General features: G+C 38.7%; 1 protein-coding gene across 11 annotated transcripts in view; it reads right to left on the reverse strand.

The window, feature by feature from the left end:
* The window catches only part of SIPA1L1 (signal induced proliferation associated 1 like 1), a 361,673-nt gene that overhangs the window by 277,608 nt on the left and 57,682 nt on the right, over positions 1-26,383 (reverse strand). For 7 of the 11 annotated variants that reach the window (XM_049612538.1, XM_049612526.1, XM_049612530.1 and 4 more), the window contains one exon: positions 5,652-5,718. The exons of 1 other annotated variant lie outside the window; for it this stretch is intronic. The gene's annotated coding sequence lies outside the window, so the exon portion shown is untranslated. Of the gene's footprint in view, positions 1-2,013; positions 2,099-5,651; positions 5,719-23,448; positions 23,540-26,383 lie in introns of all 11 variants that reach the window. 3 more of the 11 variants (XM_049612531.1, XM_049612533.1, XM_049612527.1) reach the window with 2 other exon arrangements.

Here is a 26,383-nt window from a genome sequence, read left to right on the forward strand (position 1 = left end):
CAAATGACTTAGTTTCTTCTGTAATAAATTACATGACAAAAAAGCAGGAAGGGAAAATGTTACACATTAAGAAAGACCTACAAGAGACAAATCAATGTGTTATCCTGCTTGGATCTTGAGTCCAACAAAACTGTAACACTGCACTTTTGAGACAATGGAAGAAAGTGAACATCAACTGGAAATTACAGAACTAGCTAGTAATATTAAATTAGAATAACTGTTAACTTTGTTAAGAATAACAACATTATGACTTTTTAAAAGTGATTATCTGTTAAAAATATTTACTCAAGCACTTATAGGTAAAATGGTATAATATCTAAGTTGTGCTTTAAAACTCAAAACACAAAGCAAAACAACAGAACAAAACCCAAAAGCAGGAAGAAGACAGATGTTAACAAGAATGGCAAAATGTCTATAATTGTTAAAGCTAGATGATTTAGGTATATTAGGGCTCATTATGCTATTCTCTCTACTTTTCTGTATGTTTTAAAATTTTTATAAATAAAAAGTAAAAATGCTTAGAAGGATAGTTACCTCTGAGTGGTGGGGATTGTGTGAACTGGGTGATTTTTACTTTGATCTGTGTGTCTCTTAGGAGCATCTAGATTTATACAATAAATATGAATTACTTTGGTTACCTGAAGAAACAAATGTTACTCTTTTAGTGGGGGGGGGGGGGGGGGGATGGATCTTTCAACACCCCGTTCCAATGATGCCACCTCCATGGATTTAATTCTCCCTCTACGGACACCACAATGCATTTTACTTGTATTTCTACAAAAGGTTTTATTACATTTAGCCATTCATTATGGCAATTTTTAATTAATTAGGTCTTATCTCTCTCTCCAGGAAAACAACTTGAGTATAAGAGGCATTTGTTTTTTGGTATTTCTATCCTAGTCAACATCAAGCAAAAAACTCTATGTAACAGGTGTTAAATAGTTGTTTACTTAATTAACTTTTCCACTAATAAATTCAGAGGGGAGACCAATGGCAACAGAAGTAGAATGTCTTACTTGTACCTTACTTCTTGTAACCACAAAAGCTTTCAGGCTGAGACACATCCAGAGGTCCCTACACAAAGACAAATACCCGTCAAATGTTACCTAGTCAATTTCTCAAACAATCTGTTTTCCAGTTGACTAGGGGGAAAGAAAACATCAGTCAGTAGCAGAAAAAGGCCAGTTACTAAATCAAGTTATAGACTTAAAAAAAAAAAAAATTACTCTCTGAGGGGGAAAAAAATCAAAGTCTGTTAGTTCTGCAGCAGCCATTCATTATTTAACCTACTGAACACTCATCCAGAGCAGTGGTGGGTCAGCGCATTTTTATTAAGGAAACCATCATGGCAGAATACAGAGCCAGCCCATGTGCTGAGACAAACAATGGCTCAGGAAACATCCCCAGCTCTGAAAACACTGATGCCACGTGGAAAGGCCACATGTCCACATCTCTCTCACGTTTTCTTTATTATCATCCACTCACTGGTGGCCTTGGCATGTTTTGTGCAGACAGCTTTCCTCAAGCCTGCGGCCTTCATCTCTGTATGCTCGTGGTTAAAAACCATTTCCAAAAAGATACAATAAAGTCATCCTCTCAGGTGCAGCAAAACCCCCAAAATAGGCCATACTGGACTTCCCTAAATGGAAGACTTCCCCCGCCTTTGCCTTAATTTCACACACATGGTTTCGATGAAAGAGACTCAAATACTGGTGAACATATTTACAACTTCCTTTTATATGTAAAATATGCTTAAATACTGACAAAGATTAGAATAAAGCCTACGTTGTAAAATAAAGCCCCCGCCACAAAGCGTCCTGAGTCCTTTGACAAAAGCGGGATCGTGAAGAACTGGGGATTCAAACTCCTCCCCGGTTTCATCTCCAGTTCCACGCTGTGATCTGTTCCCAGAAGCCAAGTCTTCAAAATCCCTCCACCGACCAAACTTTTCAAGGAAGGGAGAGGCTGAAGTCTGCACCACTGCCACCCTCACTTCTCCCCACAAGCACTCACGTTCATGTTCTTGCTTCTCTCTTTTCTGATTCTTTACGTCAGACATTTGCTCAAATCCACTCCTATTTGGCAAATTTTAGATTTCCTAGACAGTCAACCGGAAAACAAACGGTTTGAGAAACTGACTAGGTAACATGGTACCAGTGTAAAACATCGTATCAAACCCGGGGCCCAAAATAAGGACCAGGTACTTAGAAATGAGGCATTCTTCCAAAGACAACTTAATTCAATTCCTATGAGCATTTGTTGTATTTGTCACCAGAATGAGTTTAAGAGAGGCAACTCTTTATTTGATGTGGGCAGCTGTGCTGTTCTGTTTTGAAGAATGTAAAGGTAAAAATTCAGTGAGAGTAAGTTGTTCCTACACAAGAGAAAAAGGGGCATGATATTAGCAGTAAATGTGAAGGGGCCATACCACAGTTCCATAGGCTGGTAAAAATGTTTGGTAGGCCAAAGGATTTCACAGAATTTTCTTTCTTAAGAACAAAGATGGAGGCTTTGAATAATAAATAAGTATACTGGAATAACCCAAGGCATGCCGAACTCAATTAAAATTAGTCATGGCCAGAGAAGAAAGGACAACTCGGCAATCAATCCCTTCGCTATAACTATTAAAATTTTAATTATTTCGTATTATATTATATAGTCAGCATTTAGTTAATAAAATTTCATCTAGTATTGATCTTAAGAAGTTGTCTCTCTTTTGTACTCTCGGTGCCCCTGGGAAACTTCAATGTAGGCTGACCCAAAGCCTCTAAAAAGTCTCCAGGAGGTAAGCATTTGAGTTCTGTTCCTCTTCGAGTTAGTGTCTCCAAAATCCAATTCTCAATTAATCTACTGTCTGTCGCTGAACTACCTTTAAAGAGGAAAGTGTCTACCTAGGTTTTATGGAAGACGTAGTTCGTCAGAACAACAAGCAGAAAAGAGAGAAGCTGCATCAGTGGACGTGAGGCTCGACAAGCGGGGAGGAGACTCCAGTTTTCAACTGACCTCTGAACCTGCTACACTCATTGTGTTGTCTGGATGGCCAGTGTAAGGCATTACGATTATTAGGTTTCTTGCTACCACCACAAACAGCACCAAGAAAAGCCCAGGAGACTGCACCAACACACATTTTCTTTTCTTTTCTTTTTATACTTACTAAATGGTTGGGACTTCCCATAAAACAATTAAAAGTATGTCTTTGCCTTTGTGTCTCATGCCAGCAAACTATCAGTCCTCATAAATGTGACCAGTTGTTCTTTTTTTATTCTATTCTCAAGAAAAGAAAGAAGTGCAGAGCTTTTTAAAATTTCCTCAGCTACTCTCTCATTAAAAGCAGAAACCTAGGACACAATGACCAAATTGGAATAAGAGAAAAATTTAAACGCATCTCACTCATCTATTAGTACGTAACTGTCTACATAAGAAAGGGAAAGTCCAAAGCAAAAATAAAACATTTGGGAAAATTATTCAAATATTTCAATGTGGAAAGCAAGTAATTTAGTCAGAGATTATCATCAATTAACATCACTCTATGTTTCTCGCTGGGCATTGAGAAAGAATATAGAAACAAAAAAATTTAAAGGAAGGAAAAGAAGTGTGCTTTCTCAATTCGATTTTGTATTCTAGAACAATATTACTCAAAATATAAATAAATAAAAATGTAGGAGAATGGTGGATTTAAGAAGATACACATGGGACACATGGGACAGAACATGTAACGCTTTGTGGGTTTGTTTGGTTTGGTGTGGTCTTTTAGACTTCTGTTTTCTTCTAACGAAGCGAATTGATTCAGACATCCCTTAAGTGGAGAGTCTTTGGATAGGTAAGTGTGCATTTAGAAGGCCAAGAAAGAGACATGGCACCAACAGGTCTGGCAAACCATTCGATCGAAGCCTCCCTGGTCTGTGTGACCAGTTATGAATGCTTAAGAGAAGAATCTCCCACCTGACCTAACAGATAAACTGTACTAGCATCATCAGATATTATCTCCATTAAAAGAAGTGATTTAAGTGCCCCAGGGTTCAGGTTAAGCTGGGCAACTCAATTCAAAAGACAAGGTATAGCTGCTACAACACGAAAGCTAAACAAGTTTGGCCTCATCAGTAATCCTCAACGTAAGGCCTTCACTGACAACTGTCACACTCAAGTTCAATCAGGAGCCGATCCTTACTTAAGAGTGTTTAGAATACAGAAAGACACACGGGGACTGCACAGAAGGTACACGTTTCTCTTGTATACAGGCACTCCGGAGGGGAAAAAAGTGAACCCTGAAAAGTAACTTCCAAGATTGAGGTGAAGACCAGAGGGCACTGATTTCTCTTCCTTCACAAAGTACCTGAGCTACAGTCATGGGGCATTCCTGCTGGCTTCCTGCTTCACCACTAAGCAATTTTTGATGGTTCCAAAGATGCTACTTTCTCAAAGACAGGTTTTCAATTGTGTTGCTAATAAAAGACGTGGGCTTTTCAAATGGCTACAAATTACAGAGACCTACAAATCCTTCTTGGATTTCACGTTATTAAAGAAGAATGATGCTGAGATTGGTCAAATAAATGCTAGCAGGAAAGTGTCCTAATGCACTTTAAAAACATTTTCAGAGATAATCATTCCTCAATTCCTCTTCCTGAAATTCAAGGAAGGTCGGAAACAGCTAGCCACTGTGAAAGCAGCGCTCCAATTACCCCGCGGGCTTCAGGAGAGAAGCCCTAAACTCTGCACAAAGGTTTACAATGGAGAGATGCTCGGATAACCTTGACCGTCCTTTGTAGGACGAAATGCTCCAGAAGAGCAGTAGTGCTTCTGCTCCCAACAAAGCAGCAGATAAGAAAAATCCCCAGGTCTTTGTTTCAGCAAAACCAATGAAACGGACATATCCCTAAACCACTTGCTTTATCTTAATTTCAGAGTTTAAATTATATTTAAGCATATTATAGCATTTTTAGCTTGTGGAAATGTCTCTCTCTCTCTCCCAATCAGAATGAAGCTGTTGTTTTTCTCAATAAGCATATACCCTTTTACAACTTATTAAAGTGTCTGAGAAGCGTCCACTGAAACATGAGAGCATGCCTAAGGTGGACCTGGGCTCCTACCCGGGAGTAATAACCAAGGGCAAGCACTCTGAGATCAATGGTAAGACCCACATCGGTAAATGTTGGCAGTACATCATCCAACCATCTCTCAGTTTTTCAGGATAAGCCCTGCTTATCCAAACTAAAATTTCCAAATTATACACTAATGTACCAGAGTTAACAACATGGGTTGAGGTATAAACCCCCATCACATTTTAAGAAACCCAAAGGAGATTTTCTGAAACGTATTTACTATGGAATGGGAACACCAGTAGGTAACAAAAGCCGTCTTATTATTAATTTAAGTATCCAGGAAAAAACCTGAACGATTTTATCTGCAAAGATGACGACGCTGAATTCAGAAATCAATGAGTAAAAACTACACAGGAGCCTCGCATCCTCTCCGTTTCCATTTCTGCCTGTCAGCGGTCACACAATGAAGTAGGAAAATCCGGTGAGGAAAAAACTGAGCATCCACACTTGAGGGGTCCAAATTTCACGACAAGTAGCAGGTCTTCCAAGCACGAAAGTGTGAGCGATATGCCCTTCCCCCAACGTGACTTTGTGACTAAGCCACCAACTCACCTCATTCCACTTCAAAGTCACCGGGAAATCTTGCGTTTGAGTCCAACCTGAGGTATTCTCTCAAAACCTAGATTAAAATAATGATGAACTTCAGTATATAATAAAGTTCTTTTCAAACTCTAAAAAAACATACAATTGTACTTCACAATATTAAGGGGGAAAAAAATCACAGCTACAAATCAAATCGTAACTGTGAAAGGCTATGCCCCACTCCTAAAACCTTCTTTAACTGGAAATCTCTTTATGTGTAGCTCAACACACATTTAAATGTAAGCCAACCAATAGCCACTCCCACTTAAACAACAAATTCTTAAACCTAGTTATTTAGTCTCTAGGCAGATTGCCGATCCAGGGCCTCTATAATCTGGTCAGGAAGTCTGAGGAGAAACTCAGGAACCTGAATGGGTAAGAAGGCCCCCAACAAAGTGATTTTCATGTAATCAGCCTGTCGCGTGCCTATGGGAACAATTGTTCCGAACCAGTGGTTCTCAACAGGGGGTGATTTTGTACTGCAGGGGCTATCTTACAATGTCTGAAAATTTTTTTTGGTTGTCACAGCAAGGAGAGGACGTATGCTACCAGCATTCAATGGGTGCAAGCCAAGGATGCTGTTAACCCCTCCTACACTGCACAGGACAGCCCCCCCACCGAAGAATTATCCAGCCCCAAGTGACAACAGCACTGAGGTTGACAAACCCTGTCCCAAAGCAAACAACCATTCTGATTATTTAGAAATTTTACAATTCTCACACGGGTCATTTCAGATAGGTTATAAGCTCCCACTACATTTCCTGTGACTAGTGAGTGAGCTTATTATTAGTTAAAAGATTCATACATGCCCCATATTAGTAACATGCAGTACATGTACCCATTCTAAAAATATTAAAATAAATCGGAGTATACATGTCCTTAAGAGCTTCCAAGGAACTAATTTTTAAATTTTCACTGAGGAGAAATACTACATCAAACTAGGTGAACTCCCAAAAAGTCTGTTCCCAAGCATATAAAAAAACGGAAGGTAAGAAGACTAAAAAGAATCAGAACTGGGACGCCTGGGTGTCTCGGTCAGTTAAGCATCCAACTCTTTTTTTTTATTTTTTATTTTTTATTTTTGAGGGAGACAGTGCGAGCGGGGGAAGGCAGAGAGAGAGAGAGAGAGAGAGAGAGAGAGAGAGAGGGAGACACAGAATCTGAAACAGGCTCCAGGCTCTGAGCTGTCAGCACAGAGCCCAACATGGGGCTCGAACCCACAAACCATGAGATCATGACCTGAGCCAAAGTCAGATGCTCAACCAACTCAGCTACTCAGGCGCCCCAAGCGTCCAACTCTTAATTTCAGCTCAGGCCAGGGTCATGGGGTTGTGCCCTGCATTGGGCTCCACACTGAGCATGGAACCTGCTTAAGATTTTCTCTCCTTCTCCCTCTGCCCCTCTCCCCCACTCACACGATCTCTCCTCCTCCTCTCTCTCTCTCTCTCTCTCTAAAATAAATAAATAAATAGACAAACAAACAAACAGAACCAGAACTTAGTTTTCCTCACAGATATTCTCAATTCCTGGTAAAGACAAGATGGACAAAGTTCCTCTTCCCAGCCTGTCACCCGAGACAGCAGGATTCTCATCTTTTATTCAGCTAAATATACAGGTACTCCAAAATCCACTTTAACTGTATTCAAAATGAGACTTACTGATAACAGATCTTTCAGTATCCCAGTTGCTAAAACTTGCAGTTTTTACATGACTGGCCCCACAAAACACACCCCCAGAATAGGTAAAGAAACCTGTAACACTCAAAACATATACTTTGCTTTGTCAAGCTTAATTAATGAGCCGTAACTAGCTAATTACTTAACTGAGACATACCTGACAGCTGATTTGCACCAGTTGGGTACATGAACAAACATGTGGAGTTGAAAACTCAAACAAAAGGATATCATCTATGAACACACTTAGAAAGATGCCATGAGGATTAGTGCATTCCAACTGGACATTTCCTTGACGTGGTGTAGGAGTTTATATTCTAATTATAGACTGATTTCTTCCTCTGAGTCCCCGGTGCTGTGAGGAGCTACCTAAATCAAACTCAAAGCATAATCCCCGCAGGCAGTGAGCACCTGGATGAGTGGTGGGCAGTGGGCAGACTGGCATCCATAACCCCAAAGCACAGGCGGGGGGTTTGGCGGGGTAGGCTGAACCCGAGTCGGAGCCGCGCTCCCACCTGGAGCTCCCTACCCGTGCTCCGGGAACCTCTGCACTAGCCAAACCATTAGGAAACTTGACTGAGCGATGTGCTTGTCCAGAGGGAGGGCTAACATACAGCCTAGATTCAAGAAGCTGTGAAGCCAGTGTAGAGCCCATCACACCTCCCCCCCCCACCCTTAGAGGACGAAGACAACTGGGGAGGGTGGCCTCAGACAAAAGCTAGAAACTAATGACCTGGTCAGAGAGGATTTCTTAACACCCATCAGTGGCTCAGAGAACAAAGGAAAGTACTTTTTGCTTTATGAAGCGAAATGATTTTCAGGCCTTCCTTTCTTTCTACCAGAAAGGAAGAAAAAAAGGAAGGCTGAAAAATTACCGGGAAGGTTTAGAAATATTAACACACAATATGAAATTTATTTTACCCAGCCTCCGTGTTTCGAGATTTAAATCAGTCTTCAAATAAAAAATTCATAATTAAATTTCAAAACATAAACACTTTATTTTTTTTCCCTCTCCCCAGTAAAATATATTCTGTTCCAAAAAAGAAAGGTTGCTCAATTTCCTGTCAAAAGCAATCTAGAGAAGGCCACCTACACTGTAAAAGCAGCAGCAAGAAAAAAAAAATAACAAAATGCTGAAGAAAAGCCTGCACGAGTGGGTGTATACTAAGTGCAAGGTAACTACCACTCTGGGCTTTTTCAAGCTTTTTTTTCCCTGATCATTCTGAGAAATATGAAAATTAGTGTAACTGCTAAAGACAAGTTTGTCCTCCAACCAATCTAAGGAAAACAAGCCTGATGATGGATTTCAGCTCCACCAAAGAGAGGGGTAGGAGTGGGCAATCAAGGCCTTTCACCCAGGATTCTTTGTACAGACAGACAACTTACACATAATGTTTTCAGAGAAGGAAGGCTGGTCTAACAATTAACCTTCTCCCCCACCATATCGCATCCCAAACTTCATGAACTTTTAAAAATGTTTTTAATGTTTTTGAAAGACAGAGTGAGAGCACAAGCAGGGGAGAGGCAGAGAGAGAGGGAGACAGAGAATCCCAAGCAGGCCCAGCACTGTCAGCACAGAGCCCTAGGTGGGGCTTGACCCCACAAACCATGAGGTCATGACCTGAGCCAAAGTCAGACGCTCAACCAAATGAGCCACCCAGGAGCCAGATAAACTTCATGAACTTTTAGAGTAGGACCAGCTTGGTCCTAATAAGCTTAATCCCAAACCTCTGGGGACTAACCACTCACATGAGCTGCCTAGATATGGGCTAGTACAGCATCGAATTCACCACTCTGTCTATACAATTCCCCTTACCCTGTATGCTTTCTGAAATTCTAAATGCTAAGATAACAATCAACCAGCCCAACATTTTTTTACTGAAAGCCTACTGAAATATGCTAACTACTAAGGGAGATACAGTGGAGGGAGAAAAAAAAAAAAAAAGGAAAGGAAAGCTTGAATAGCTCACCAGCAAATTGAGGATAAAAGAACAAAAACACAAAGGAAGTCAAAATTAAAAACAGTATTGTCACTGAATTATAACACAGTAAAAGGTGCTATTTCTATAAATCATACTTTCCACAAAAAGGAGTTTGTCACAATAAATAATGAGCAGGGAAAACAACATATTAATGAAATGATGGTAAACATTTTAAAACCAGTACACCAGAAGACAAAGTAAGATATGGCAGAAAGCTACACTGTAGGGCAGCTGTTAAGACAAGGCAACATGAGAAAGCAAACCCTTAAACCTTAAATGATTTGTCTGATAAGCTAACAATTAACTACAAACAAGAGGGAATTTTTTGTTCTATTCTGCTTAATAATCTCAGACCACCCTACAAAAAAAAACTTGCAAGACTACTTAGTACAAATAACTATTTCTCAGAACCACTTGAGAGTAAGTAACCAACATGATAGCCTCTCATCCCCACAGAGTTTAGGGAACAACTCCTCCGTAGAAGGGCATTCTCCTACAAAACTATAATTATGGCCATGAAAATCACCCAAATCATACGGTACCATCATCTAACCCACAGACCAGATCTTAACGTTCTCCAATTATCCCAATGATGTCCATTTTAGTAAAAGGATCCAGTCCATCCAGGATCTCACGCTGCACTCAGTTCCCACATTTCATTGGTGCATTTCAATCTAGAATTCCTCAGACATTCCTTGACTTTCATGACATTGACAATTATGAAGATCCCAGGCCATTTTTGTAGCATGTTCCTTAATTTGGGTTCATCTGATTCTTTCTTATGATTAGCCAGTTATGAATTTTCAACAGGGATACCAAAGAAGAGAGTTCCCCTCATTGTACCCTACCAGGTGGTATGCTATTTTAATCTTTTTCCCTTACTGGTAACGTGAACTTGTATCATGAATTTGACTTAGGGGGCATTTACCAGATTGCCACTGAAAAGTTAACTCTTTTTCCTTTGTAATTTCTAAGTACTTTGTGAGAAGATACTTTCAGACTATATAAATATCCTACCAACAAATGTTCACCCGATATTTGTGTCCAATGATAATTCTTGGCCAAATTATTTTATGACAGCTGCCAAAAAGTGATTTTCTAGTCTAATAATTCCTACCATTCTAGTGGGAGGAAAAAATGGTATTCAGAAAAGCCAAGATCTGGGTGTGCTTACTGCAACTGGGTTATTGCTGTTCCCTGGTCATCCAGGAGAACAGAAGAACATGCACACACTTCCTTCATTATTTGTTTTGTTTGGTTTGTTTTGTTTTTCATCATTTCTTTCTATATCTATGTATACAGCAGACCAGGAGTTCATCCATCTATGCCCTGAATTCCTATCCAAGCACAGCATCTTTCTAGCTTTTCCCTTTCCCTTCCCTGTAACAGTCCTAAACCTGGCTCTCATTAACCTCACTTTTCCTTACTGGATTCAGCCCCCCATGTCATTGAATGCTACCCCTAACTCTGACCTAGTATCAGAAAAGCCTTCTCTCTAACTAAAGGACCAGTAAAGGAGAAGCCCAGAGAGACAAAAATGTTATGACAGACTATATATAATATGATTCCATTTTGGCAAAGCCCAAATAGGCAAAGCTAAAAATATACTGTTTACAGATATATTCATTTTTTAAAGCAAGGGAATGCTGAACATAAAACTCAGGACAGTAGTCCCTCCAGGGCAAGGCAGAAGGATGGAATCACAGAGGAACCCAGTAGCTTCAAAGTGCTGATCAGGTTCTAGTTCTTAGTGAGCACCTGCCAATCCTAAGCACAAGTTCCTTGACCCACAACTACGCCTCACTAAACCACGAGGAGGTCATTAGCACAGTCTCAATTTTACCTTTAAGATCTGGGGTCTAGAAAGGTTAAGCGTGTTTCCTATGGTCACACAACCAACAAGCAAGAGTTCAGACACAAACCCACATCTGACTTGAACCCTCTTTTCCCTCGACTATTCCTCAAACAGAAGAAAGATAGGCAGGACAGATGGAGCTATGGTTCTAAGGCTAAGATTCCTCTGTGCCTCTGAACCATTTCTAGAATGCTATTTAGGGTATGGGCAAGTCTAGGTCCAAAACCAGGGGGTGGGGGAGGGGATAAAAATCTTCCTAAGGGCAAGGAAAGAGGGCAGAGGCACAAATCTGGGCCATACTGAGACTATGTGAACAACATAAACAATCCTTTAGGGAGAGTTTCTATTATATTCCATATAGGCTATAAATTCTGGCTCAGTTAAGTCACCAAATAAAATCTCCTCTCAGAGAGCCCTGGTAAAATCTTAATAGTAACTGTTTTGTTTTGAAATCAGGAAACAAGGGAGAGAAGACCAGCAAGCCATTCATGAAGTTCCAAACATATACCAAACGGGGCAAAATGACAAAGCACTTAGCACACTGCATGAAACATGAAGTAAGTAATAAAATGTTGAGCACTTTTAAAGAATGTGTATAATGGGATACTGAGGCAGAGCAACCATACTCTGAAGGAAAGACGAGACATCCCCGTAGGTTTAAATCCTGCTCTGCTACCTGGGGGTGTTTTAAAATTGCTAAAATCCAAAAAGATGGAGCCCCATAAGAAAAGAAAAAGAGACAGCATATTTGTCTTCTCAAAAAGTCAGAAATAACTGCAATCTAACTGTACTTCTGGTAGAAATATCTCCAGAGTCCATTAGTGATTAATAACAACTCATACCACCCAGAAAAGTCTCATGATAGACACTAATGATTTTGTGATCTTAGTTCAAGTTTTCTATATTTATCTGTCTTTACAAGGGGAAATGTTTCCCCACTGTTGATTTCCAAGGGGTGGAGTATAAACCAAATAGGAAGTAATTTTAAGTCTAGACTCCTCCCCCAACCTCCCCCACCGCCGCCAAAAATAAATAAATAAATAAAAAAGTCTATCTTCCCTTTCCTTTTCTTTCCAAAGAAATCTAGACCTAGGCCACAGACTAAACCAAATACTACACAACAAAAGAAAACAAAGCACATGTGTAAAATGATGCAAAAAGAATTCAAAAGTAACAGCAACTTCATGCTGTAGCCTGAAACTGTCTATAATACATAAAGGTTAAGAAATCCAAAATGATCCTGGAAAGACAGTAAGTACGTGAGAAGCACACAGAAGGATAAACCTCATTAGATAAAAAAGGAAGGCATTTAACACAACTCCACAGGGCCTAGACTCGCTTTCTTTCTTTATTCTTTCTTTCTTTCTTTCTTTCTTTCTTTCTTTCTTTTTTAGGCTTTTAAGTTACTTTCTTTGTGAAAAGCAATCAGGTGCTGTTGAAATCAGCATCTGGTATTAAAAAGACAAGAAGTGGGGCGCCTGAGTGGCTCAGTCGGTTAAGTGTCCAACTTCAGCTCCGGTCATGATCTCACGGTTAGTGAGTTCGGGCTCTGTGCTGACAGCTCAGAGCCTGGAGCCTGCTTCAGATGCTGTGTCTCCCTCTGTCTGCCCCTCCCCTGCTCACACTCTGTCTCTTGCATGGTCTCAAAAATAAATGAACATTTAAAAAAAAAATGTTTTAAAGACAAGAAGTTATCCTGAGGTATTTCTAAATGAAAATGACAAAAAGAATAAATTAATCCATAGGCACGTATTTCTTTCATCTTACTGTATTAAGCTTACATGATCACAAGACAAGCAGTAATCATCCCTGAGAATTTAGGGACAACAGCCCAGCTTTAAAATAAATTTAAAATCTAAAAAATAAATACGAAAAAAAAATGTATTACTTTAATGACGAAAAGGGGAACATCCGGAAACATATGAAAGATTTTTCTTGTAAACTCCAAGATAATGAATTTGGGGCAAAAGTCAATATGGGCTATGGAAGAAATAAATCCTCCCAAGCTAATCTAATTTAGTGTTATTGAGACAACCCACTTATCAAGGGACTGCAAGACTTGAGTTTCTTAACATTAGTGGATTTGACAACCCATGAAGACACAAGAAAAATGTTCTTCCCCCGGAAAGTATATACCAATGGTTCTCTGATCTCAAGTTGTACAAACTACTAATTCTTCCTTCCTGCAATTCAAAATGTAACAGTTAGAAATAAGTCCTTTTGCAAGCTTATTAGCCTCATCTTGAGGCTTCTCCAACTCAAAATCACTTCTATGTACCCATTTGAGACAAAAACCTAAGATTCATTGTCCATTCCACAGCCCATATCCATTCTGTTGAGTCCTGTAAATTCTACCTCCTGAAGGCCACCTTGAACCCTTCCCTCCTGTCTGTATCCACTGGCAACGCACTAGTCCAAGCCACTCTTATCTCTCAACTAGACAACTGCCCCAGACTCCTCATTAATTTCCACCCACGATCATTTTCCACAGTGTAGTCAGACTGACTTTTTAAAAGGTTAAACTGCATAATGTTATTCCCCTGCTGAAAACCTACCAGTGGCTTTCCATATCCTGAGATGTCAAGAAGTGTGAAACAGGTAAGATTTTACTCTAATTTCCAAGCTAACATGTTAGACTGTCACAGGTGTATGAATACCACGGAGGACATGAGATGCTTGGGTCAGAGAGACAAAGGACTTGATTACTCACAGCAATAGCAGTAGTCAGAGTACCAGCATTTTTGGTGCCAGTCCCTTAAGGCCGAATTCCCACCAGGCGACACTTGCACAGCAGTGTGCTGTGTTACAGGAGGGTAACCCTGAGCTTAATGAACCCAAATCTTTTATAATGGGCAGTACACCTGCCTGACCTTTACCCCAGAAGGAGATATTATCTTGATCATACAGACAATAAGTGTACCTGATCTCTGCCCTGGAGGGTATCTTCCAAGGCTACTGACTATATAAATCATCCCTAAAAAGAGAGTCCAAAACAAAAGTAGTCAATGCAGAAACACAAGATACATGGAAAACTGTCTCCCAACATTAGAATAAAAGCCAAATTTCTTACCATGGCCTATAAGGCCCTACACAATCAATCTGTTTCTCTTCAATTCATGTGGAACTCCTGTCTCTCTAGCTTACTATGGCTGTAGCTCCACTGCCACCTTTGGTGTCATCAGGTAAGTCAAGTTCTTTTCTGCCTCAGGACCTTTGCATATGCTTTCCTTTTGTCCAGAAATGTTCTTTCCCTTAGATGTCACTTCCTCAGAAATACCTTCTCTTGTCAATCTATCTATATAAGACCCTACACTCACTGTTTATTCTTCTTTTTGTCACTTTTCTCACTTATTCATTCAGTCAGTAAACATTTACTGGGCACATACTATGTACCAATCATTATTATTATAGGCATAATAATTAACCTTATCCACTTATTTATTTACTAACAATCTTCTTTAAAGGTAAAATCCTTGTCTTTACATTCATCCACAAAGGCCCAGAACTTAAAATTTGTGCCCTCAATAAAACTCTGTTGAATGAGTGAACAAGTACTACACTACAAAGTACTAAAATATTTCCACATCAGCACTGAGTAAAAAGCATAAAATCAGAAGCTAGAAGTCCTAAATTCAAACCCTGGAGTCATCATTTAGTGGCACCTGAGCAATTCTATTAAATTCCCTGCAAAATGAAGAAAATTCTTCTCTTGCCTAACTCACAAGATTATTGTAAGGGTCAAATGATGGAATCTATCTGGAAGCCCTTGCAAATGCTAAACATAACTTAAAACCAGTAACAAATCAAAAACAAAAACAAAACCAGCAACAAATCAATAGTTAATAGTCATGGGATAGTCATTCATTCAATAAGAATACAGTAGGCCCTTTACTATGAGGGTAATACTATTACGAAAATTAAAATGTAAGTTAAAAGTGTACAACTTTAAATGAAATTAGAAATTGGTTAGTTCTTCAATAAACTTGAGGAACAGTATTTTCCCTTTAAATACCCTTTGTACATGCTTTAAAAACTTTCAGATAAAAGGTGAGTCACCTTTACCTGTTCCCAATCCCAGAATATTAAAAGAATGTTTTCTACTTATTTTTTAAGCAAGTCACTCAAATGCCAATTTAGAAAAATTTTAGACTATATTTACACCACTGAACACCAGTCTCCAAAACAGGAATTTTCAGCCTTCTGGCAAAATTTATCAATTTATTAATTTGTTTCTTTTTACTGACTTCATGTGAAACCAAATGCAGCCTCTTTACTGCAAGGCGGTGTGTGTGGTAATCTGTGTGTGTGTGTGTGTGTGTGTGTGTGTGTGTGTGTGTGTGTACATGCGTAGTGAAGGGAAAGGAAGCTTCATCTTCGATTTGTTATAAAAAGAGCGCCTTCGGAATTAATGCTCCAGGCAGCCAACAAGAGGAAACAGAGTGACCATCCTGAAGTATAAACAGAGGGCTGGCAACCTGACCACTGACAGGGGCAGTCAACTCAGACAAGCCACACACCTGGCGTTGAGTTCACCAACCAGCTCAGCCTCCATAACCTGACCACGCGATTACACAGAAATTAATTAAAAGGGAAACTGCTTCTATGATATAAAAGGATAACATACAAATTGATAAAAAGGAGGGTGCAGACAACATTCATTACAAAGGAAATAAGGTGGAATATGAGAACAGTATGATCAAGATTGCTTTCACATGATCTTTCTCAAATTCAATACACACACATGTAAATAACTAAAAGAGGTACATTGTGAGAGTAAAAAGGAGGAAAAACACGAACTGGTGCTTCTAAATATTAAAGTCAAGTATGAAAATGAGGGAGAGTACACGGGAAAGCTCCTGGGAGCTAAGAAAGATATGCAGGTTGAGAGGATAGAAGCAGATGATCGACAATCTACACGTGACAAACACGAAGAGGCATACATATATTTCAGTACGTGTATACAATTATATGTGGTAGTTTTTCATTACACAGAAATGCTTCCTTACGTGTTATTTTCATGATGGCCACCCACTCCCAAATTTGGGGGGAAAGAGGCAGCAGCAGTCATCAAACTATTCACACAGCCCTCAGTAAGTACAAGTAGGAACAAAATCTAGGGCATCTAGAAGTTTCTGCCTTGAATTAATTTAAATAGGCAATGTCGAAACCTCTCCTTCAATTAAGCAATTCCCCTTATTAATAATACTAATGCTAGTTGCTATTTGAGTGCCTGCAATATGCCAGTCACGTAACAGTCTCTGTCTCATACAATCAATACAACAATCCTAGCAGATACAAGCAAGGATCAGTGAAGTTGTAAATCTTGCCCAAAACAAATTAAGAAGTGATGGCACTGAAATTTAAACCCAAGACGATCGATCCTTTCCCAATATTCTTGCTCTTTTTATGCTGTATAACCTCCAATAGTAACAGTTAACATGTACTATGTTCCTGGCACAATATGGAGGAATGAGCTTTACATTCATTATTTCATTTAATCTCTAAAATAACCCTGCAAGGTGGTTATCGTGAGCCACATTTTTTTCGTTTGAGGAAACAGAGTACTTCAGTAACTGCTGAGGTAACACCACTAACTTAACAGTAGGAACGAGCAGGAACTCAAACCGAAGTCCGTTTGAAACAAGGCCTGTGTTTCTACTACTGTATTATATAGCCTCCCCTTACGGTATTCGGAATAATTATAATTTAGGAATTATTTACAAATTATGAATTTACTGTTTATAATACTACATGAAAATACACATATAAACTGTAAAGTATGTTAAAATATGTATTTTGTAAATGTGAAGTGTTAATATACAGATTTTATAAATATGTAAAATATGCTGAAGTATGTATTTTATAAAAACTGTATTTTATAAACTGTATTTTTCAGAAAAAATGGAAAGGTAGGACAAAATATTATCTATGAGTGATAGGATCACTGGTAATTTTTTTTAATTTGTTTTTCTAGTTTTTCCTTAAATGTGATATATAACTTACACAAAGGTAAAACACACACAAAAAAAACCCTACATTTTAGATTGTTTTCCCTCTGTTCTCCAGAACCAGTCAAAACTAAATTTTGATTAGAAAACATGGATCAAGTTTAACATACCTCCAGAACTGAACAAAAGGTGAACAACAATGAAAACCATGCCACAGAACTAAATCACACAGACCCTGGTAGCATGAAGGAAAAATAGTTTTTTGATTTTTGTATCATACTTACCACCCCTCCCCCCAAAAAAAGAAATTAAGTGAAAGAGACATATTCAGAATTCCCTCAGTTGGATGAAATGCTTGGAAGAAAATTACCAAAACCAACCAAGGTCACGGAACTCAAGAAAAACACCCTCGGCAACCACAGTACAGAACCTTCATGGACAACAGTCCGTTGTAGTGACTGTCCAGGCATTTGAGCAGATTTAGAGTTAATCTGAAGAAATGACTTGGGAACTCTGGTATGTCATGTGACCTAAAAAACTAACCAAAATGTAAACGGCCCACATTCCACCACACTTACTTTGCGAAATATACACGCTCCACCTCATGTGCACTGACCCCACATCATCTCCATAAAACCTCTTCAGAAGCAATAGAACCATAAACTGAGAGTGGGAGGTGGTACAGTTCATTTCCCTAACGGAAACCACCACTCAACTACTCACTGGGTAAACTGATAGAAAATATAGTATTTACTTTCAAAGCCATCACACAATGTGCATTCCAATGAAGAAAACAGTATGGGAGAAGGAGGGAGAAAGGGGGAACTTCAACTTTTTCCAAAATATTTTATGATCTCAAACAAATAGGCAGAATGTTAAGATCTAATGAAGCTGGAAGGTATTCTATAATTCTCTACCCTTTCCAGTCTACTTGAAATATTTTTAATTGAAAAAGTAATAAGGCTTAATATTTGTAAGTCAATACAACACACATTCCTCTTAGTGTACCTGTATTCATTAAAACACACACACACCATCTCAACATCCCTCCAACTCCACTTGTGACATTTTACCACCCAAGGAAACCAACGCTGACATGAATACTAAACAATCTCTAATATTTAGTTTGCTCTTTTGCAAACAAAGCATGAATTCAGAAAAGCTGCCACATGAGAGGACAAAAAAATTAAAAATTTTACTTATGCAATGATGCCAAACAAGTCATAAAGCCTGAGATGTTCTGTGTGTACACCTTTAATCCATTTCCAAAAGGAAAATAATAGGTTTACCTCTCAAAATAGCATAGTTTCAGAACAGAGAGTCCTAATCCCCCCCAGGAAAGCACAGGCTCCAGACACCTTACAAAGTATGCCACCTACTCTTCACACCAGAAAAGTCACTTTTGGTATATTAAAGTGACAAGAAGATGTATTAATGACGAGCTTGAGGCCTGAAAAAAGAAAACAGATCTTTAGAGAGTTGAGTTAACTTCACACTAAAAGAACCAGAATCACATTTGTATGGTACTTTTGACCGCATGGGCAAAGACGCTAAGTGGAAATTGCTGTCACACACAGGAAACAGATGGGGTGGATAATGCAACTAGATAATCAACTGCCCCCCTCTTCCCTTCACTAGAATTTAAGAAACATCCAGTTAATAATGAAACAAACTGGAAAAGCGGAAGTTCATAGTTGACGCAGGACTTGAATGCATAAAGGAACACATTACAAGCACCACAGGCTGGTTTGAGGTAAATGACAAAGAAGTTTCAACTACGTGTTTCCTCACTCTCAAAAATGACTCTTATACTTTCCACGGTCTCCGTGAAGGCCAACATCCATCTGTACCTTCACCAACCAACCAAGTCAGATCTTAAATGAGGTGTAATTATTTGCTGTATTTAAGAGCAAATATTTACTTAGGGGCACCTGGGTGGCTCAGTCGGTAAAGCATCCAATTCTTGGTTTCGGCTCAGGTCATGAACTCACGGTCTGTGAGTTCAAGCCCCACATCGGGCTCCATGCTGACAGTGCAGAACCTGCTTGGGATATTCTCTCTCTCTCTCCCTCTACTCCACTCATGCTCGCACTCTCTCTCAAAATAAATGAATAAACTTAAAAAAAAAAAAAAAGTAAAAGTATTTACTTTAAGCCAAACACTTTTTTTAAATTTTAATCCCAGTGAAGTTAATATACCGTGTTATATTAGTTTCAGAGATACAATACAGTGATTCTACACTTCCATACATTACCCAGGGCCCATCAAGATAAGAGTGCTCTTAATCCCCACCACCTCTTTCACCCATACCCTACCCACCTCCCCTCCGGTAACCATCAGTTTGTTCTCTATAGTTAAGATCTGTTTCTTGGTTTGTCTCTCTCTTCTTTTTCCTTTGCTTGTTTGTTTTCTTAAATTCTACATATGAGTGAGATCATATGATATTTGCCTTTCTCTGACTTATTTTGCTTAGCATTATACTCTCTAGATCCATCCGTGTTGTTGCAAATGGCAAGATTTCATTCTTCTTTATGGCTGAGTAATACTCCATTATATATGTATCACTTCTTTATCCATTCATCAGTTGATGGACACTTGGGCTGCTTCCATAGTTTGCCTATTGTAAATAATGCTGCAATAAACATAGGGGTGCATATATCTTTTCAAATCAGTGTTTTCATATTCTTTGGATAAATACCCAATAGTGAAATTACTGGATCATATGGTAATTCTATTTTTAATTTTTTGAGGAAGCTCCACACGGTTTTCCACCATGGCTGTATCAGTTTACATTCTCACCAACACTTGTTTCTTGTGTTTTTGATCTTAGGCATTGTGACAGGTGTCAGGGGAGACCTCACTGTACTTTTTGATTTGCATCTCCCTGATGATTAGTGATACTAAGCATCTCTTCATCTGTCTGCTGTCCATCTGTATGCCTTCTTTGAAGAAATGTCTCTTTATGTCTTCTGACCATTTTTCAACAGGATTATTTGGCGTTTTTTGATGTTGGGTTAAGGTCTTTATATATTTTGTAAAGTAACCCTTTACAGATACGTCATTTATAAATATCTTCTCCCATTCAGTAGGTTCTCTTTTAGTTTTGCTGATTGTTTCCTCCCTTGTATAATTCAAACACTTCTTTAAAAAAAATTGTTTTTAATGTTTATTCATTTTTAAGAGGGAGACATAGCATAAGCAGGGAAGGGGCAGATTGAGAGGGAGACACAGAACCCGAAGCAGGTTCCAGGCTCTGGGCTGTCAGCACAGAGCTTGACACAGGGCTTGAACCCACAAACTGTGAGATCATGACCTGAGCTGAAGTCAGATGCCCAACCCACTGAGCCACCCAGGCACCCCTATAATTCAAACACTTCTCAAACATCAATTAGATATAAGGCTCTGAGCAAAAACCTGCAGAGCTCCAAAGATCCAGTGGCAGACTCTCCTCTCAAAAAGTTTACAAGCCAACTCATGGTGAAGGGCATGTAAAAACCAAAGTGCTGGTAGGTACAACTTCAAGAAATGGCAAAAGAACATAAAACTGATAAGATCGACTCAACGGGATCAAGGAAGAACAAATAAGTTTCCAATGGTCAGGAGAAAGAGAGAGGAAAAGCAATTAGGGGGACGAAACAGAAGAAAGACAGAAAAGGCTACAATGCACATGATATGTGAGTAAACAAAAAGTATAAATCGTGGAAACACATTTTAAATATTAAATTTCATACAAAGAAACACTTAAATTCTAAGGACTATATGGAAATTGTCCCTGAGAGCCACAGGACATGGACTGGCTTTACTATCCATTCAGTGTCTTCTCTAGCTTTGGCCTCATAGCCAGGGACCCAGATCCCTCCCTCACCACCATTTCTGGCATCGGTGAACTCGTGTGGGATCGATCATCACAAGATTACAAAGATAACTAGTAAATCTCATCATCCTAGTAGTGTCAGTTATAGGCACAGGGCATGTCAGAGTTGTCACTGTAGCGTGAATACTCACCTTCAGATACAGAGAAGCATTCAGATGAACTAGGAATGACTTACAATTCTATCAGGCCACTGAAGCTTTTTTTTTTTTTTTAAATCCATGTTGGTGCTAATGCCTTATGAAGTTTTGTGATCATTTTCATTGTACATGGAGAGGTAGGCTAGCAGAGTGACTGTGTGTTTGGTTTTTACCCCCAGTTTTATTGAAATCTAACTGACCTATAACATAGTATTAGTTTAAGATGTTCAACATTAATGATGTGATATGTGTATATATTACAAAATGATCAGCATGATAATTTTAGTTAACATCCATCACCTCACATAGTTACAAATAAATATTATTGCAAAAGAAAATGCTACAATTCTAATGATGAATTTGAAAAACATAATAGTAGAGAAATAGCTTAGAACTTCCAAAAAGTGCCTAAATTGGAAAATAACAGCCTTCAACAAGTTATTCTAAAAAACTAACATTAAATTTCAGTTATTTAATTCCATTTAGGCCATAAGACTTTCAAGAAAAAAAAAAAAGATAATCTATGTGGGAAATTTTCACACCTTATAAAGCACAGAAAGCAAACTCTGCTACCTTAGTTGGAGAATTCCCTCCTCGTGTCCCTGCGTGAGGTGTTCAAACAAGAGGAAATAGAGGCTTTTACATTTAAAAGGCTACCTGGACAAAAGAAAGTCTGAATACCATACGTGGCAAATAATGCCAACAAAGCACCACTAACAACCAAATTGCAAAGAAAGTAATTCGTTGGCTGGCACCAACTGGAAAGGCAAGAAGAAGGACTCAGGGATCAGTGGTGGAAAGCTGGAACCACTCCACGAAGTTTCTAAACAACCAGCTAAGGAGCTCTGCCTGCCTGTAGGCAACAAGGAAATGAGGAACTACCGAAGGTTCATGAGGGATTGTCACAATCAGAACCAAATGTGCCTTTAGGTATGTGTGCAAACACACGTGCATATACATATTTTTTTCTTTTCCCCCCAAGAAACTTCAACAGTAATGTGGAAGAGAGCCTGAAAGAGGAAGGGTGATGAATAAAGAAATACTAGTAACAAGGCTGCGGCAATTTTCCAGGAGAGTGGGAACAGAGCAATCAATGAGTTTGGGAGAGACCGCCTGGAAAACAATGAGATGTGATGACTGAGAAAAATGGAATCAAAGTCAAAATAAGAAACTGCACCACCATACCATGAACTACACTGTTCTCAAAAACAACATCTCGGTCAAAGTTACATTCAAGTGATCTTTGAGGTTATTAATATTTATCTTCAACATAGTCTGAAACCATCCATAAGCCACACAGAGACCAGTTCAGGAAACAGTCAGCTCTAAATGGGCATTATGACATTTGTCCATCTAGCTTAACTTGAACATCTATCAGTAGATAATTTAAATTTATCAAGAGATACAAAATAACCTACAGAAGAAACCTTACAAAAATAAGATTAACTCAAGATTCTCTGTAATAAATAACATTTGCTCAATGAATTTCTTAACAGGATCTTCAGTTTCACGCTCCAGTTAATGAGTTTTGGCATTAACTCATTATCTCACCTTGTAAAATATAATAAACCTTTTAAAATGACACGTAATATAACATATGGTAAATTATTAACAATGATACTGAAAACAGTATAGAAGTTTGTATATACAATGTAGTTAGGATTACTGTCTATACAAGAAGAGCTAACATTTTAGCAAAAAAAAAAAAAAAAAAAAGTCACACCATTTTTATCATGCTGCCTTTTTTTTCCAGCTTTGAGGTATAAGAGACAAAACTGTAAGATATTTACAGTGTACCACATGATGATTTGATGTATGTATACACTGTGAAATGATTCCTTCCATCAAGTTAATTAATACAACCATCACTTCACATATTTACCTCTTTTTTAAAAAAACTTCTCAATTAAACAATAGAGTGTTAATCAACTATAGTCACCACGTTATACATTAGACCCTCAGAACCTACTTGTCTTATAACTGAAAGTTTGTACCCCATACCACATTCTTAATATTCAAAATGAGAGTAACTGACCACTTAGATGAAATCGCTTTGAGGAACATGCTGGTTCCTAAAGATTAACAGACTGATCTTGAATGAACTGACAAAAACACACAAATCCAAGTCAACAATTCAAAGTACAACCATAAATGAACAAACAAGAGATAATATTTGACCAGGCACATAAAAATTAGGTAAAAAGAAAGGGGGCAAAAGAAACACACTTGTTAAGGGCCTCCTATGAGACTGATATCGGGCTGAGAAATCCAGACACTCTCTCCCACCCCCATACTCACTGTATAATGAGTCTTTGGATAATCGAGTATAAGCTTCATGAAGGCAGAGAGGACTTGGTAACCAGCATATCTGCAGGTTCTCACACAGCACCTGGCACACAATAAGTACTCAATAAATATCTGTTAGATGCATGGATGAACGGATGGATGACTAGATGGCTGGTGTATCAATGAATAATTGTTTTTAATAATCATGTTGGCCTAGCTCATGTATACCAAAAGAGATCCCAGCAGCTTAGGGGAAAGGGAACAGGAAATGTTCTCTAAGCCACGGTGTTCCCCTCCCCAAGTACAGCTTATCACAGTAGAGTAGAAAAAGCATGGGCTCCGCCAAGTTTCAGACGTAATTACCTTTAGTGGGTCCCTGGACAAGTTACTACTCCATGACTGAAATGCAGAGACTAATTCTTTAATCTTCAAGTTGTAAAAAGCTTAACTGAAATAATATATACAGAGTACCCAGCAAATACCTAGCACATAATTGGTACTTAATAAATATAAATCTCTCCACACACTGGGCCACGGGAAATGACCCTGGTGCTCACACAGTCTGGTTCTTAGGGATAAAGTCCAAGGGAGGGGTCTTAGTGAAAGGAATCCTAGTACAGTCCACAGCAGGACAGCTCTTGAATCATTTTAAAATGTCAATCCAAGGCCTGGCTCATTACGTCATGTTGGAGGAATTAACAATCGTAGCATGGGCCTATCTAAAATTCAGCGAGGGGACTGGCCTCTGGAAACACAAAACCAAACAACTTGCATATATTCTGTGCCTGGCAATTTCAGGCAATTGCCAAAATTCAGATTACTTTTCTTTGCTATTACGCTATATCTACTTTATTGACAATATTAGAAGTCTACAGTTGATCCTTGAATAACACAGGTTTGAACAGTGCAGATCCACTTATACATGGATTTTTATCAATAAATACAGTACAGTACTGTAAATGTATTTTCTCTTCCTTACGATTTTCTTAGCAATATTCTCTTTTCCCTAGCTTATTTTATTGTAAAAATACAGTATGTAATATGTATAACATACAACATATGTGTTAACTGACTATTTTTGTTAGTGGTAAGGCTTCCACTCAACAGCAGGCTATTAATAAAGTTTTAGGAAAGTCAAAACTCACACTCAGATTTTCAACTGGGGCGGGGGGAGGGGGTCTGCATCCTTAACCCTGACACTGTTCAAAAGTCAACTGTATTTTTTAGATTTGATAAAAATATAGATCATCAAGGATTCTTTTCAGGAAAATTTCCCAAGGGTCCTATTCAGGCTCCATCTCTAAGAGACCAATATAACTGCACATTTGGCTATAATTATGCCCTCGTGTATTTTCTCTTTCATACTTATACAGTACAGCCCAATTATAAAACATGACTAATATCCCCAAAGGTTGTACCCATAATTGAACACATAAAAAAAATTTTTTAGGGCCACCTAGATGGCTCAGTTGGTAAGTGTCCCAACTCTTGATTTCAGCTCGGGTCATGATCTCATGGTTATGAGATCAAGCCCTGCTTCAGACTCCCGCTGAGCATGAAGCCCATTTAAGATTCTCTCTCTCCCTTTCCCTCTGCCCTTTCTCTGTCCACAGGCACATATGGGTGGGCACACATTCACTCTCAAAAAAAAAAAAAAGAAGAAAGAATTTTTTAAAGAAGTTCTAACACTTTCCTCTTTTGAGGTAGTAGCAAAATAAATTACAAATTTTTTAAGCTATCTTTCTAATTATTGCTTATCTATCAGGTGAAGTCCTCTTAATGAGTCAAAAAGAAAATTAGCTATAGAAGGTGCTTTGAGCATATTATTCAACTACAAGTGTCAGGAATATCTAAAATGTTTGGGTTTTTTGCAATAGGAATCCACATCACTTAAATCAAACCTGAATCCAAAATCATTAAATTCAAATATGCAATTAAATAGTGTGCTTACGGACAAAGGTCATCTTATTCACTGCTGATTTTTAAGGAACATTTTACAAAGGATGTATACAGGTTAGGGTTAGGGGAGGTGAAGAATAAGAGAACAAATTTGGATAGAAGACAGTCCCACCAGAGAAAGTCTCTCAAGTAAGAAAGTTATTTCTTATAAACAAAAATCTGGGTATCAATTATCAAGTCCAGGGAGTGCATCAATGGAACAAGAGATTAAGAACACAACATTCTAAGAACTGAACCAATTTACACAACCACTATCTACAAAGTAATAATCCCTTACAGAGGGTTCCAGTTAATGAATCGACATTTAGAAATGAATTCGACATAATTTTACAAACGGAGGAACTGAAGCTCTTTAGAATAGCAAGGGAAGGCACACCCCATTTTGATTGGAATCAGCCAGAAGCTCTGAGAAAAAGGATTCGTGCCCAGTAGAACAACTTGAAGAAATCTAGGACGGTATGTTGGCAGGGAACAAAGAACACACTTGGGCAGCAAGTCCTACGCTCCGCCCAAAGGAGCATCAGCAACGCTATCCACCCTTGCCAGCCTTGATGCACACGCGTACCGGGAAGCTTTCTGGAGAGAATGCAGGTTTCCCCTGCTACCCAGAAGTAGAGCTTTCTCATGAAACTTTTCATAAGCCGAAGTGGCGCAAAGCAAAAAAAGTCATTTCCATTTCATGAAAGCAAAAACCCTCTTTGGATGTCTTTCAGATAGCGAAAACAGGTATGAACACAGGTCTTTCGTAAAAGTGAAGTGGCCTAAAGCAAACCTGGCCAAAGCGGAAGAAACCAATCCTGCCCTGGGAACGTACCAGCTGGGAACAGGATTCTCTTACCACAGTATGAAATACTTGTTCCCTTGGAAATAGATTTCTCATTGTTAACAAGTCATTTTCTAGTAGACATCAATGTTCGGAAATTTCTGTTTAAGCGTATCAGATATTGCAGGGTCTGATCAGCACTGGAAAACCAGACTACCAGTGTGA

The sequence above is a fragment of the Panthera uncia genome (assembly GCF_023721935.1).
Source record: "Panthera uncia isolate 11264 chromosome B3 unlocalized genomic scaffold, Puncia_PCG_1.0 HiC_scaffold_1, whole genome shotgun sequence".
In the NCBI taxonomy this organism is placed as follows: domain Eukaryota; kingdom Metazoa; phylum Chordata; class Mammalia; order Carnivora; family Felidae; genus Panthera; species Panthera uncia.